Here is a 16,324-nt window from a genome sequence, read left to right as displayed (position 1 = left end):
AAAAGGCCAAAAAGGAGAAGGAGGATCTAGTGAAAGAACTTGAGAAGGTGGAAATGAAGCTCAAGTAGTAGAAACTAGAAGGAAGATTCAATTTATCAAGTCCAATTCTACTTTAGCCTCATGGCCTAATTTATCTACCCAAGCCACAACTTCTATACTTACTTGTGGACTAGTAATCTCTAACCAAAATATGTCTCAATCTTCCCCTACTTCATCATCCACCACTAGTACCCAAATCCCTATTGTTCAAATACAATAGTCTCAAAATGTTGTTCATAACTAGACCAATACAGCAAGTACAACAAATGTCATTGGTTCTCAAAAGAAGCCTATATACATGGAAAAGTATAGACAAATGTCATTCTTAGGTATTCCTAGTTTCCCACACCCAATATCATTGATTTAAGAGATAAAGTTGTGAAGTTTTTAGGGAATAATGTTGTTACTGGTGAGGAAAATTGGAGAATATTCATAGATATGTTAAATGATTTTGAATTTGAACATGAGGATGTAGTGATGAATTTTTTTGTACATTCATTAACTAAAGATGTAAGGGATTGGTTTAGAAGACTACTAGATGATAGCATTAGTTCATGGAGTGACTTAGAAAAGTTATTCAAAGAGCAGTATGGAGATAACACTAATTTTGGCATCAAAAAGAACCCTAATAAATCTACCTTTGTTCAATCCCAAGAATAATAAGAAAGAGAACGAAAAATCTCCTATAGGTAAGAAGCCTGAGAAAGCCACAATAGGTCAAGTGTTGGATAAATTGAAAAAGATGAACCCACCAGCTTTCAGCACACACAAATCCAACACTGGTGAAAAGGCCCCAGTAAACAACAATCATTTCAATAGGCAACCAAGAATGCAAAAACTACTGGTATACTACTCAATGGAAAGATGGTAAATCTATTCCTAACTAGACTCAAAATGTGAAAGATAAGGGTACATCAAATCCTCTGCAAAGGAATTTTTTCAACATGAATGATGATGTACCATGGTGCATTATATGCCAATCACCTCATCCCTTAGACTATTGTGTGATAGCCCAATAATTTTCTACAGATTAGAATGTGCAGAATGAGGAAGAAGAAGGAAAGAATCATTATGGTGTAAGTTGTAATATGGTCAATATGTGTGATGATTATGAAGATTTTGATATAGAAGAGCATGAAAATGGCATCACTGATCAGAGAACTATCTACCAATTAGACCATCACCAAGTATTCTTAGATGATGAAGACTATGATGAAGATAAGGTATGTGTTGCCTTCTCAAATGTTGGTCATATAAATCTAAGAATGCCTTCTAAAGAGGAAATTGATAGAATTACTATAAAAATGATTTATCAAGTTCATAGTAATTATAATTTGAGAAGAAAAATAGTTAATAATGAAGCCAATAAGCCTTCTAGTATCTTTATAAAGGATATTACTCATAAGATGAAGGATGACAACAACAAAGATAATGTAGAAAAGGTAAAGGTTAAAGATGGTAAGACCAAGAAGTGAGAGCCTAAAAAGAAAGTCCAACTCCAAACAAATGAGACAGCTAAGGCAAGTGTGCAAGAGAGGAAGTTAGGATATGATGTTGCTAAGCAAATAATAGTACATGTTGTTCAAAAGACTTCAACTCCAGGTATGCTTGTAAAACCTGTTGTATCTGAACCAATTGACATGATATCTATGATGTCCTAAATAACTATCAAAGTGCCTTTATCTAAATTATTTAGAATTGATGAATATAAGAGAAAAGCTTGGTCATGGTTGGGAGGAATTAGTAATAGTAGTAATAATGTTGAGAAAAGTATCATACAACAAACCCTAGTAGTAGGGGGAATATGTCATAGATTCCTCAAATGTTTTTAGATGATTCATCAATAGCTTATTTGGAGAACATTGACCCATTTCTTCTTAGTTTTATTATAAAGGGAAGAACACTTATGAATTGCATGATAAACTCAAGAGCTTCTAATACCATTATGCCTTTTAAAGTCATGGAAGCCCTAGGTTTGAAAGTAGACTATAATGCCCCACCTGGAGATCCTTGGAAACAAGGATGAAAAACAAGCAAGCATTTTATTATTATTATCATCATTATTATTTTTTTTTTTTTTAAACCAAGTGTAAGTGCACATGATAACAACCTACATAGATCATAAAGATCACAATGGAAGACTGACAAACAACCAACACCAATGGATCTCCAAACACCACTACTAACCAAACATCAACAAGATAACAAATGAGATCAACCAAGCTGATAGAAAAATGCTGACTCTTAAAAATTAGCTAAGTCTGAAATCTTAAAGCCCTGAAATTTGGCTAAGTCTAGATTTTTGAAGCCCTAAAATTTTCTAGAATCTTTATCTTAGCTCGTAGAGGTCTGGAACCTATCTTAAATGAATTTTTGCATATATTTAAATATATCTTAATTATAAGGAATTATATAGGTCAACTTATACTCAAACAATATATTTTAAACCTGAAGAGACTAACTACTGAAACAAACACAACTAGAATCAAAATACAACACCATAGGGTTGAAGAACACTGAAGAGGGTATCCAAATCAACTCTCAAAAAGTTCTAACCAGACCAAAAAGTGCCCACTGCCCACCCAGATAGGTTTTTATAAAAACCAAGTGATACTTTAATACAACACAAAAATGTATCGCACAACATTTCTAAAGGAGGGCAACACTTTTAGGGACTGGGCCATACTTCTCCCAAAGGCGTGCAACACTTTAAGAGTGTTGTACGAAATTTCTTACAAGGAGGTTCTAGTATCACAAGATATTTCTCCAAGAGACATGCAAAAGAATTATGGGATGCATGATATAGTTTCAATGGGCATGCGATACATTTTTGTGTCACACCATGCTGATAAAAGGTTACCCAAGAAACTAAAGAAAAACACTTAAGGACAAACAAAAGACTAAAACTAAGTTCAGAAACTCCACACCAGGGAGTACTAGATCAACATCTCAAGGCAAGAACCCTCAAATTGAATAAGGAAATATGGAAAGAGTAGCATCTAACCATCTAATCAGATAAGAGTAAAAGTGCGGAAGGAACATCGCAGAGAACTAAAGCAACATCACAATAACTGAAATAACATTGCAATGAAAAGAATAACCAAGTAAGTATGTGGTTCTTTCCAACCATTAATAGCATCATAAGACCATCATGGACCCTAGCCATCCCCAAAGTGCAACATCCCAAGCCATCAGGATCAAATCGTGGGTACTGTTGTAATAGGGACGTCACTACTAAACATGTTAATAACCAAAAGCATAAGGAAATCTAACATGCTAGTAGTACAACAAAAGATAAACCTACAAATAGATAACATCACCTATCACATGCTAATCATCATAATAAGGAATGCATCAAGACTAAGATCATCTAAACATGATAAACAACATCCTAATGAAAGAATAAATCACAAGAAGCATACTCCATGAACTGAAGTACCAAGTGAAAACATTCAAAAATGGTCACACTAGGATATAAGACCATCTTTGTACACTATTCCCTAGTAGTAGTGAAGGTAGCTATGCCTCCCAACCACTTGGCACTCGTAGGTCCACACCCATCATGCTAATGGAGATAAAGATCCAACCACAAACACACACAAAATAACATCCATGGCTAACACACATGCCAAGTAGTATGATGATTGAACCCAAGACAAAGATAATGCATAAACTACAGGTCCTGGTCAGACATCTTGAAGGCTACTAAGTAGGGGTTGACATCATGGAGAGTCACTTGGCATCAAAAAGCCCAAGGTCGGATCATGTGGATTTAGTATCCCTCAACAGAATGGCTTGGCACAAGCATTTTATTATCTTTAGTTTTATTACCACCCAATATTTTCTTTAATTATCACTTAATTAAGAACTTCTTCAGTCAAATAGGAAATTGACACCAGAATGCATGACAGAAGCCCCCTCCATATGCTACCCTACCCTACCCATACTCATCCAATGATGAGTACTCGTAGGCATGCAAACTCCCAACCCAACCCCAATGATCACAACTTCCAAAAGTACCATGGTAGATCAGGCCCTACAGATCACCCAACAGATGTACACGTGTGTGGCACACCACAATCACAAAGATCATACACAAGGACAGGATGAGAGCACAAATAGAATTCAATCAATCGAAAACATAATCGGGATGATGGATGCTACACACATCCCAATGCAACATAAAGTGCAAAACTGGTCTGACGGATATCCAAATAGATCATCTAGTCCACAAACCACATTGTGCCAAGAAAACTTGAGAAAATAGGGTAGCACACAAAACAAGGCAAAAACCCCAAATTTTGAAAGAGAAATTAAAACTAAACCCATTTGGCCTTTGGGTGCAAAAACCCCAAAAATCCAAAAATAAATAAAATCGGGCACCGTATGCAAAAACGGCCAGCATAACGGCTCAAAAACTTAAACCCCCATTTCAAAAATAGGGAAACCGTTCATACTTGACCAACTGAGAAAAACCAAGAAATAGATATGGAGGGGAACACTAGTTCTCAATCTCCTAAAAAATTGCTACAAAAATTAGAAGTTGAAACGAAGCGAAAATAATAAAACAAGAAAGCCCCACCTGACAGCAAAAGGGGCAAAAACAATAACTTACACAATTAAAAAAATCACCTGCCAAATTTGTTGAAAATGATGGCAAAGCATAAACTCCTCGAGCCAAATCCAACGAGACCAACCTCGCAAAGATCCCACGCTCATAGCTCCTTGAATGAACAAAAAAAGAATCCTTCAAAAGAGGATTTACAAATTTCCTCTCAAAATTTTATTTCTAAAAAGTGAGAAGTGAATAATGAATTCACTTTTCCAATACTTATTCACTTATTGAGTGAATAGTTGATTCTAGAAATTAGCTAGCAGGAGTAACTAAACTCTGAATGAATCCAAATGAATATAGGTTATTATCCATAATGAAAATTCACCAAAGGCAAAGCTGTCAAAAATTAAATCCAAAAAGATTTAAAACTCAAAAACCCAAAATCACAGAAAATCACTTAACACTTTCAAGACAAATGCAAACTTCTAAATGCATAGACACACTCACTAGTTTGATCGCATAATGCAAATGAGTTTAGATTTACTAATCACCAAGAGGTTTAGATTTAAACAACTAAATACGGGTACGTCGACCATATAGGGACAACATTGGCAAAATATGAACAGTTGAATCACTAACTCCATTTGCCACTGCCAGGGATATAATTCCTACACACTAAAACATCATCAAGTGCAATTGCATATAATATCATAGCCAAAGTAACATGCATTAAAATACCTATTTAATCTATTTACATCACTCATGTTCACAGAAAGCATAAAGATACAAGAATGAAGTAAATAACTATAGCATAAAATTTATCTCATAACATAATCAACAAATATGTCCAAATAAACCATATAACTAGATATCATCATAGGTCTACTATCATCTCAAAATAGCATCAACATGCAAAATGATAACTCGAATAGCATAGCAGCATAACATCTATGAAACTGAATCAAAGTATAACATTTGACCCTCGGGTCATCACAAGGTACAAAATAAGAGTATCAAGTATCTCTTGAATCAAAATAGACAAGGTACGGATTGCAAACATGAGAGGCACTACATAGATAGCAAAGAAGGTAGATGTAGAGGTGTGGATGCTAGGGAAGTGCATGTCATAGGTACTACCTATTGAGATAATGGGTGTTGCACACATTGCATAATATTGTTATTTTATTATTTTATTTTTATTATGTAATGTTGTGCCTAGATGGACATGCAACATGTAAAGATTCCCATGGAATATTCTTGATGAGTTGTATTGTAACATTGTGAAAATATTTTATGTAATTATTTAATATTGGAGAAAAGAATTAAATGCCCAATATTAAATGTGGGGTCATTGGGTTAGGTAGCACATGGTTTTAGCACATGGTTTATGTAATACCACTTAGTGGTTTTGTGGGACTTGCTACTATATAAGCAGCCACAAGGGTAGTTGTTGTAGAGTGACAAGGAGAAGACAAAAGGCAAGATTCGAGTGGGACAAGACTTGACAGGTTAGCCAAGGGAGCATTTGTGAAGGTTGGAAGCATGGCATGGGATGTGTGGATTCATGCTTGTTCACATAGTTTTCTCGGTTGTGGCTATGGCCATGAAGGCTTCCATGGTTGTATGAAAATGGTATTTTTGCTGAATAATACATGGTGATGGATGCTTTTGGAGGCTGGGTTTTTCCCTCAATGAGGGTTTCCCAGGGTATATCTTGTGTCAGAATATTGTGGGTATGTTGTCTATTCTCTTGCATGTGGATTTTAATTCCATGTTTATTTTAGATCTATTATGCGTTATGTGGAAATGGTTATTATTTCTTTATTGCCAAGTTTCCTTACAAGTGGCATCAGAGCCTTCTACACACACCTCTAGATGTAAAGTGTGGAGCCTAATCAGTCCCCAAGTGGGAGATTGTTAGATTATGGTGACTGATCAGGAAAGTACTGTACATACTTCATAAATAGTGGGGTTCAAAAAAAAAAATTTGGGCCGTGGCCGACATGGTAGCCGACATATTATGGCTAACATATGGCCGACATGTTATAACCCTAAAGCAGTTTAATACTTGTATAAAAGGGCTTAGGATTGGGTATTTTTCATTATGTTGTAATGCGAAATTGGTTCTTGCAATGGTATTCAGCTATAAGGGATTACGGATTGTAATCAGGTTGTAATTACTGGATTGTAATAAGATCAGACTTGCTATTTGGTGGACGTAGCCCAAGGATTGGGTGAACCATGTTAAATCTTGGTGCCTTGTGTTCATTTCTATGTGTTCTATTATTTTCTATTATTATTTATATTTCCATGTAGTTTTTATTTCTATCCGTGGTTTATCCTAACACTACCAATGCATTACCCTTCAAACTAACTCCATACCCTAATGTAGAATTGATAATGCTAGTCCTTGTAGTTGATATTCCCCCACATTATGGAATGTTTCTATGCAAAAAATGGGGTGTTGCTATGGGAGGTACCCTATAATGTGACTTATCTTATGTTACTTTTCATATAGGTGATAAGGCTATTAGGGTAGATAGGGAGCCAAGGGTTAGCCATTTTTTGGAGATGAAATTGATAAGGATTCTACTTACTTTCTAGATACTAGTGTAAATACATTCAGGGAAGAATTGATTATCCAAGAAGTTGAGAAACTTTTAGTTGTGATTGCACATGAGGTTGAGCATTGCATGGATTCACATATCTTTTGAACCATTTATTTTGACGAGGCAAGTTCTAAAGAAGGTTCAGGTGCAGGAGTAGTTTTTGTATCTCTTAAAAAGAACACTTTTAGGTATTCATTCACCTTGAATTTTTTATGCACTAATAACATAGCAGAATATGAAGCATTCTTATTAGGATTAAGAATTGCAACCCATCATGGAATTAGGAAGCTACATGTCATTGGTGACTTTGAATTAGTGGTTTCCCAAGTTAGAGAAACCTATGCATTAATAAATAAGAGATTGAAGCAGTAGAAAAATGGTGTATGAGATCAAATTGAGTTATTTAATGCATTTGGTATTTCTTGGATGGAAAGGAGTCAAAATAAGATGGCTACTTTATTAGAAAATGTGGCTATTAAACCCAATGATGTATCATTTTCTGGAATTTCATAGATTGAGGTACAAAATCATCCTTCAATACCTAATAATATAGAACATTGGCAAGTTTTTGTAGATGACAAAGATATTTTAAATTTCTTGTTAAGTGAGGATAAGTATCATGGCCAAGAGCTAGATTGTAGTGCCTTAATTGAAAAAATAGATGGCAAGGAAACAATTTTTGGCCAAGAAATTTTACAATTGAACACTAATAAAGTACCCAAAGGGTTAGTAGCTTTAGAAAGAATGTTTGATAACCAAGACAAGGTGAAGTCTAGAATTAGAGATCACAAACCCCAAGAACTGGAAGAGATAAACCTTGGTACATCTGAAGCCCCAAAGAAAGTTTATAGTGGTCAAAACCTATCAACTGAAATCAGAAAGCCTCTTATTGAATTTGCTAAGATAGTATAGGCATGTTTTTGCATGGTCTTATGATGACCTTAAGGCCTATAGAGAAGACTTATTCCAACATGTCATACCACTCAAAGAAAATGTTATACCTTTTAGGTGAAGGAAAAGACCAATAAATCCCACTTTATCTCCTAAAATAAAAAGAAGAATTAATGAAGCTAAGATGGGGGTATAATTAAAAAAATTAGGCATTCCACTTGGGTATCAAACTCAGTGCCTATCAAAAAGAAGAATAGAGACATAAGGCTACGTGTGGATTTTAGAAACTTGAATATTGCTTCCTTGAAAGGCACCTATGGATTACCAAACATGGAAGCCATGCTACAACAAGTGACTCATTCTAAATTAATGTCTATAATTGAAGGATTCTTAGGATGCAACTAAGTCCTTGTAAATGAAAAGGAATAATTCAAGATAGCTTTTACAATTCCATGGGGTACTTATGTATATGTGAGAATGCCATTTGGGTTAATTAATGTAGGGGCAAATTTTCACAAAGCTATGGATGTGGCCTTTCATGATTATATTGACAAGTTTAGGGTAGTGTATCAAGATGACCTCATAGCTTAGAAGGCTGATGACCATTTTAAACATCTAGAAAAAAATTTCATCAAAGCCTTAGAATATGGAGTATTCCTAAACCCTAAAAAGTGTACATTTGGAGTAATAGAAGGGAGATTGTTAGGTCATATAGTGTCAAAGGATGGTGTGATGATAGATCCTAAAAGAGTACCTACCATTGATAAAGTTCCTAAGACAAAGAATGTAAAAGGAATGTAATCATTCTTTAGACAAGTAAACTTTTTGAGAAGATTTGTTACAAATTTTGTTGAAATTAGTAGACTAATATCTAAGATGATCAAAAAGGGAGTTGTTATCAATTGGGATGGTGAACCTTTAGAAGCCTTTCAAGACATTAAAATAGCTATAAAAAATGCTCCAATCCTTTGGACTCCATATTATACAAAACCAATGCACATATTCTCTTTTGCATCTTGTCATACTATGGTAGTAATCCTATTACAAAAGAATGAAGAAGGGTATGAGCAGCCTATTGCATTTTTTAGTAAGTCCCTTCAGCCTACTAAGTTGAAGTATGAGATAAATGAGAAATAGGCTTATGCCTTGGTAAAAGTTGTCAAAGCTTTCAAGTGTTACCTTGTAGGGGCTATTGTTATAGCATTTATACCTAATGTAGTTGTAAAGGATATTCTCTCAGCAATAAGTGTCTGGTAGAAGATGTAGATCAATCAATAGGATTCAGAAGTTTAACGTTGATATCCAAATCACCAAATTAATAAGAGGTTAAGAAGTAGCAAAGCTCATGGCCCAATCAAACCTAGATGCCACTCAAATAAATGTGGTAACAAATGACTTAAGGTCAAGGTTATGTAATATGGATCATTATGCATGGTACACCAATGTCATATACTACTTGAAACAAATGGAAGATACATCCCATTTTAAAAATAATGAAAAAAGAAGCACAAAGTTGCATGAAATCATGTACATTATTGTTAGAAATAATCTCTATGGAGAAACTTTGAAGGAGTGTTACTTAAATGCATTGACCTAGAAAAATCCAAGGAGATATTGAATGAGATTCATTCAAGAATATGTGAAGGACTCTATATGGCTAAGAATATTGCCCATAAAGTGATGAGAGCTAGATTTTGATGGCCTTCTCTTTTTAAAGATGCTTAGTTATTGGTTAGGAAATGTGATGCTTGTTAGAGATTTGCAAGTAAGCTGAATTTTTTTGGAAATACTCCTTTAAACCCAATTGAAGTCCAAGCTCTGGGTATAGATTTTATAGGTGAAATTTCTTCCAAATCAAATAATAGTTATTCATGGATTCTGGTAACCACTCATTATTTTATAAAATGGGTAGAAGCTATTCCTACAAGGAATGCTACTAGAAAAGTGGTGAATAATTTTATTTTGAATAATATCATTTCAAGGTTTGGATGCCTACAGAGGATTGTAACTGACAATGAAATGTGTTTTAGGTTAGAGGAGTTCATAAAATTATGTGATAAATATGGTATAACAAGGTCAACATCTTCCCCTTATCATCCATAAGGAAATGGAAAAGTAGAATCTACAAATAAGAGCTTGCTAAAGTCATAAAAAGAACTCTAGATGATAACAAAAAGGCATGGGATTAAAAATTGCAGTTGGTAATATGGGTTTATAGGGTAAGAATAAAGAAAGCAATAGGTGTAGCACCTTTTGATATTGTGTATGGAATCTAGGAAAGAATGCCTTAGAACAATCTAGTAGGCTTACACAATTATATTCAGATGTATGATCAAGATATCGTTGATGATATGTAAGAGAGGATGGATGAATTGGTAGGGCTAACTAAGACCACAACATAAGCTTCTCTCATAAATGAAAAATTGTAGTTACAAGTCAAAACACTTTATGATAGAAAGATAGTGAATAAGAAGTTTAAAATTGAAGACCTAGCCCTCATGTGGAATGCTAGGATTAAGGATAAGGAAAAGCATGGCAAATTTGATCCAATATGGCTAGGTCCTTATCTAATGGAAGCTACATGGGGAGAAAATTCTTATATCTTGAAAGATTTATTAGGAAATATTCTTCAACCACAAGTTCATGGATAGTTCTTGAAAAGTATTTTTGCTAAAAATACTTATATTCCATGAACAGTAGTTTAGGGTTTTATGTATATTTTGTAAATTCTTGTGTGCTCTTGTATAGTTTTCCTTCTTGTGTCATTTCTCTCTTAGAATTTGTCATAAATTTTTGTTTTAAGTGTGTGGTCTACTTCCCCTAAGGATTATGAGCCCTCATATGAACATGCATATTTATCATCCCCAAACAAAGTGATTATTGGTCATGTTTCCACTTCATGCCTATTTGAATATATTTCAAAGTGAATTTTCTAGGTTCCTTTTATATGGATTAGGGTTTGGTCTCTTTAATTTTGTTAACCCTAGAAAAACCCTAGTTTGTGTTTTACAAAAATGTTGCCCTAGAAAAAAATTTAGGTTAGGTGCCTTTTCAAAGTATTTTGAGTGGGAGAAATCATTTTAAAATCACCCCCTTTATATTTCTGGGAACTTTTTCAAGAAGTTGTCTATGTATTTCCTAAAAATCCCAAAATACCTTTTAACCTAAGCTTCTATCTTTATGTTTCTATAGGTTCATGTTTCTTTTTTTTTTTAAATAATCGTTTTAATGGTAACCCTTGATCTTTTTAAAATCAAGGGCCATCACCTTGTCGCTATATGAAATCACATGTCATTTACCACTAGCAACATAGAAACTAAGGAATGGTTACATGTGGGACCTAGTTAGTAAGTAAATATGGTTTCAAGGTGAGTTACTTGTACAATCAGATCTCCCTATGATCAATGGTGGTCGCCTTACCATTAGTGACATAGTAATTGCCCGCAAAAAGAAAATGTAATGGGACCAAATTTAAAGATGACACTGTGAATTTACCTATCATTAATAGCCTTTTCAACACATCATCTTATTAGAAATATCAGATGCAACTAAGGATGCACACTACTAGAAAGTACTATTGATCTATGCTGTCAGATCTCTTCAAGATCAATGGTGGTCGCCTTGTCGCTATGGGAACTTTCTCATACTTTATTGATAATGACATGGAAACCAAACAGAAATACTACATGCCCACCATATTTATAATGGAATAATCATAAAGTTTCAACCATCTAATCAAAGCATCATCAACAATGATCGCTATGTTGCCATGGGAAGTTGCTCGATGTTTACCCTTGGTGACATAGCAAGAGCATGACACACGTCCAAAGACACAAGTGGGTCCACTATAACTCACTAGTAGTGAAAGGAAAGGCCTATGTGGAAGGTTTTAATTGGGTTGACCACCAACTTGGAGGTCTAAAGCTGAGTCATTAAAGATCTTATTCCTCACTCATCAAATTTATCAAAATTGACAGCTTGTTTTTAAAATTAGAAAGTGGTGCCACTTTGTTTTTCTGTAGGATCCATAAATGAGAATTAAGGCTCCCTATGTGAAGTAAAAACTAGGGATATATTGTAAAACTTAAACATTTTCTTTGTGCAAACATATTTCTGATTTTCTAAGAGCAAGATCCTGTTGAAGAAGCTTTTCTCACCTACTAGAATTGTGAAAGAAATTTCTATATCAACAACTTACGGCAAGTTTCAAAGAAGAAATAGGAGAAACAAGTAAGTATTTGAGATCATATATCACTTAGAGATTTCTAGTTTTTCTACATTCTTATCATCAAATATGCCTCCAAAGAAGGGTTTTTCAAGAAAAGTAGAGTATGCTAGTAGGAATATACATGATGACTTCCTGGAACAATTAATTGAGTCCACAAATGAGTTAGCCTAGATAAAAAAGATGATTCTTGTGAACCCTAGACTCAATATTGTAGATGGTTTATATGATAAAGAGAATTGGATTAGGGATTCTATCACTTCTAAAATAGGGCTCTGTCTATTTAAGAAATGGTTATTAGAAAGGATGTTATTTGCCACCCATGGAAAATATTTGGAATTTTCTTTGGTAAATTAGTAGTCCCTGATGTTTTCATGGATTCAGACCTTCTCATAGCCATAGCCCAAAATTATTATCCAGTAGCCAAGATAGTGAGGAAAGTAGATGGGAAACCTCTTATAAGAATTAATGTTGAAGAAATCTGAGAGGTTTTTGGTTTGGAGCCAATCATAGATTACCATGAGCTCATTGATTTTCAAGGGCTGGAAAAGGAGTATTTGTCTAAAAAAGATTAGGTTAGGCAAGGTGCATTGAGAGAACACTTGGCCACAATTTGAAATTTGACCTTTGTTACAGCATCAATTAAAGAGCCTTTCAAGAAGGAATTTTTCACTTCTAGGGCCATAGATATTTACATGACTTTATGTAGGGAATTTGGTGAGGATGAACAAAATTTTATGCCCATAAATTTCATGTACATGATTATACAAATCTCTCCTCTTGGTGTGGATATCATCTTTGATTTTGCATCTTACCTAGTAGAGGAGATTCATGTAGGACTAGTTGGGATCACAAAGAGCAATGTTGAGAAATCATTTGGCCATTATTCATTGTTGATGCATATGTTCTTATTTAAAGGGGTTACTTACTTTGAAAAATAGATGATTTTAAATAAAGAATATGAGGGAGAAGCTCTATGAGTCCAATTATGGAGTGCATATATGTCTTGGGATGCAGAGGAGGTTAGATTTGTTAGATTTGATAAATACTTCACATCCATGTTGAAAATCCTCATATTAAGGGACAATCCCAGATGGACAACCCTTCTAGTTTGAAGGTATCCCACAATTGGGTAGATATCATACCCTACCCTGTATCTATATTTTTCAAGAGTATATGGATTCCAAGGGAATACACATATACTTCCTTGCCAAATACCTCTGAAGGTAGGGATAGTTGAAATGTTATGGTAGATAGGTGGAATGGAGGAAGCACAACTGACTAGTAGGTCTAGGGGCTCAATTTTTCCATCTTGTATTGTTGCTCACCAGTTCATAATCACTAAAAGTGGTTGGTTATTCCTATATAAATTTTTGGACCAGTATAAAATGGTTGTCTCCCATGTTTGTTTCCATGACAATGAGGGATTTTTTGATGTATTCAAATGAAGGGCTAAGACTGGTGCCAAGGATCATCAACCCTGTTTCCTAGAGGACATAATAAGGAATAAATTTTATCTTCAAGAGAAAGAGATTAAAAAGTAGAAGTGGAGATTTTAATCTATGATTTTAGAATTTATTAATTATTTTGAAAAGAACTATAAGCCTATAGAAGATGCCAAGACAGAGGCAGATAAATTAAATAAAATGATGATTACTTTTCTAGAGATCATGGAGGCTATGAATGAGAATAAATTAATTCTTATCCTGATAAGACCCAAGAGGTCATGAGAAGGTTGTCTTTCACCCCTGCAATAGGATTAGGGTAATTAGTTATTCAAAGAAGACTTGGCTACATTATAATTCAGAATAAAAAGGCCTAAAGTGGATAAAGGAAAACAAATAATTGGGTCAACCAGTGTTGTTTTGGAGGAGAGGCTTGATGAGCCCATGCCCAAGAGATAATGCATAAAAGAAAAGAAAAATGCCTCAAATAGAGGAGTATTCACCCACTCAGTCCCTATTGCATATAGGAGATGAACAGCTCACTAAGGAGCAGATGGAACAATTGGGGTCCCAAGGGGGAGTTTTCATAATTGCATTAGAGTTGGAAGAGGAGAGTCCTTAGGAAACTCCTATGCCAATCATTGAGTTGATTGTTCTTGATTATGAAGGAAGGGATTTCAACCTTGTTGTAGAATAGGCTAGCCATGAATTTATTTCTAATGATAATTTGTTAAGTCTTGAGCCTTTTATCAGTTTTCCTAGAGGACAAATATTGGACTTTTTGAAGTGAGATGTAATAAAATGAAAACTAAACATCCTAAGATGGAGGAGAAAAATCTACAAAACCAAATAAAGGAGGAAATGATGCAAGAGTTTAAAAGCTTGACCCTTAAAAAATGAAAACAATTGATCAATTGTGTATTATATTTGATGTTACACAAAATGTCATATCATTTCCAGTCAGTGTATGTCAATCAGGTCACTTGAGCATTGAAGATAGTTTCATGTGTCTATCAAGCATTACAGAGTTTTCCAAATTCAAAAGATAGTTTCTATTGAGTTCACTCAGGTGACAAAGGAAAGCTTATGGAAGTTGAGTGTTAACTAAGCTCACTCGGTTAATGAAGAAATGTTGGATGGAACTAGTGCTAACAAATTTTTCTCAGTTACCAAAGGAACTTTTTAAAGATGCAATGTTAATTGAGTTCACTTGGTTAACACAAGAAAATTATTTATGTATTAGTGTCTATTGAGCAGGGTTGGCTAATGAAGGATTTTCTTATTTTAGCATATTGAGTTCAATTGATTTGTTTCTAGCCAACTAAGGATATGAATATTAAAGTATTCTAAGTTGTATTAAGTTGACTTGACAATGTGTAAGATATAAATATAAGATCAAGTTAAAGATTGAATGTGTGGAACATAGCAGAAGATTTGAAGATGCTTAGAGGAAGTGAATTAGAATGATAAGAAGAATATCCTTGTTAAGCTACAAAGATACATTTGATCATAAAGGATCAAGTATAGAAGCTATAATTGAGATATTTAATAAAAAAAATTAGTTGCATTAGAAATCATGTCATCTCATTGTTACTCTCTAACCATGGTAGCAGTGATATAAATCTCTTAACAAAGTTGGCTTAACAACTATTTATAAATCCTCTAACAAGGTGACATTTATAGATTGAAGTTTCTAAAGACCTCTAATAAGGCCACTCCTAATAGGGTGATTAAATCCTCTAATAGGGTTACACCTAATAGTGTGTTTTGTAACCTTTAATAGGGTTGGCTCCTAATAGGGCTCACTTAAAAAGAGTGAAAAATAGTAACTAGTTACAATTAGTGGTTTTTCCCATATTGGGTTTCCACATTAAATCCTAGTGTCACTTGTGTTCATGCTATTTCTTTTATGTGTATGCAACTAGTTTAAATAAGGCTAATCATAGAAATTATCTCAAGATTTTCATTTTCCAAGTTACTACTTCTATTTCAGTGTTTTCCAAGTTACAACATTTGCTAGTGTAAATCAAGTGCATGTGTGTTTGTCAAGTAACAACAGAATTTAGTTTAGTCAGAATTTATGTTTTGATTTGTATTGATATCTAAGGGATCTAGGATTTGTTTTAGTGGTAACTAATTCACCCCTTCCCTCTTAGTTACTCCTCTTATATTTCCAATATGCACATGTGCACCTTGACAAGGTCCACATGATACACATGTGCGCAACTATGTACTTGTGCATTGTGGCATTGTGCAAGTGCAGGGGGAACAGAGTGCACACCTCTATAGGCACACACCTTGTGTAGGTCTGCACCTTTGAGGGTGTGCACATGCACATATGCACATCCCTAGAGTGGGGGTGAAGTGTGCACTTGGTGCACCTGTGCATGTGTGCAAGTGCCCATGTGTACACTTAAGTACATGAAGTCTTAACTTGATTTTTTTCTCTATCTAATTGCCCAACCCTTTTTCGATCAAAGGTTGGGGTTTGACCTAGACCCAAGGGAGGGTCCAAAATGATCAAGGCTTTAGACTTGATGCCTCATAATGAATTTTTAAG

This window comes from Cupressus sempervirens, chromosome 2, assembly GCF_028749045.1.
Source record: "Cupressus sempervirens isolate cs-2001-9-10 chromosome 2, ASM2874904v1, whole genome shotgun sequence".
In the NCBI taxonomy this organism is placed as follows: Eukaryota; Viridiplantae; Streptophyta; class Pinopsida; order Cupressales; family Cupressaceae; genus Cupressus; species Cupressus sempervirens.
This window is presented reverse-complemented; position numbering follows the sequence as displayed.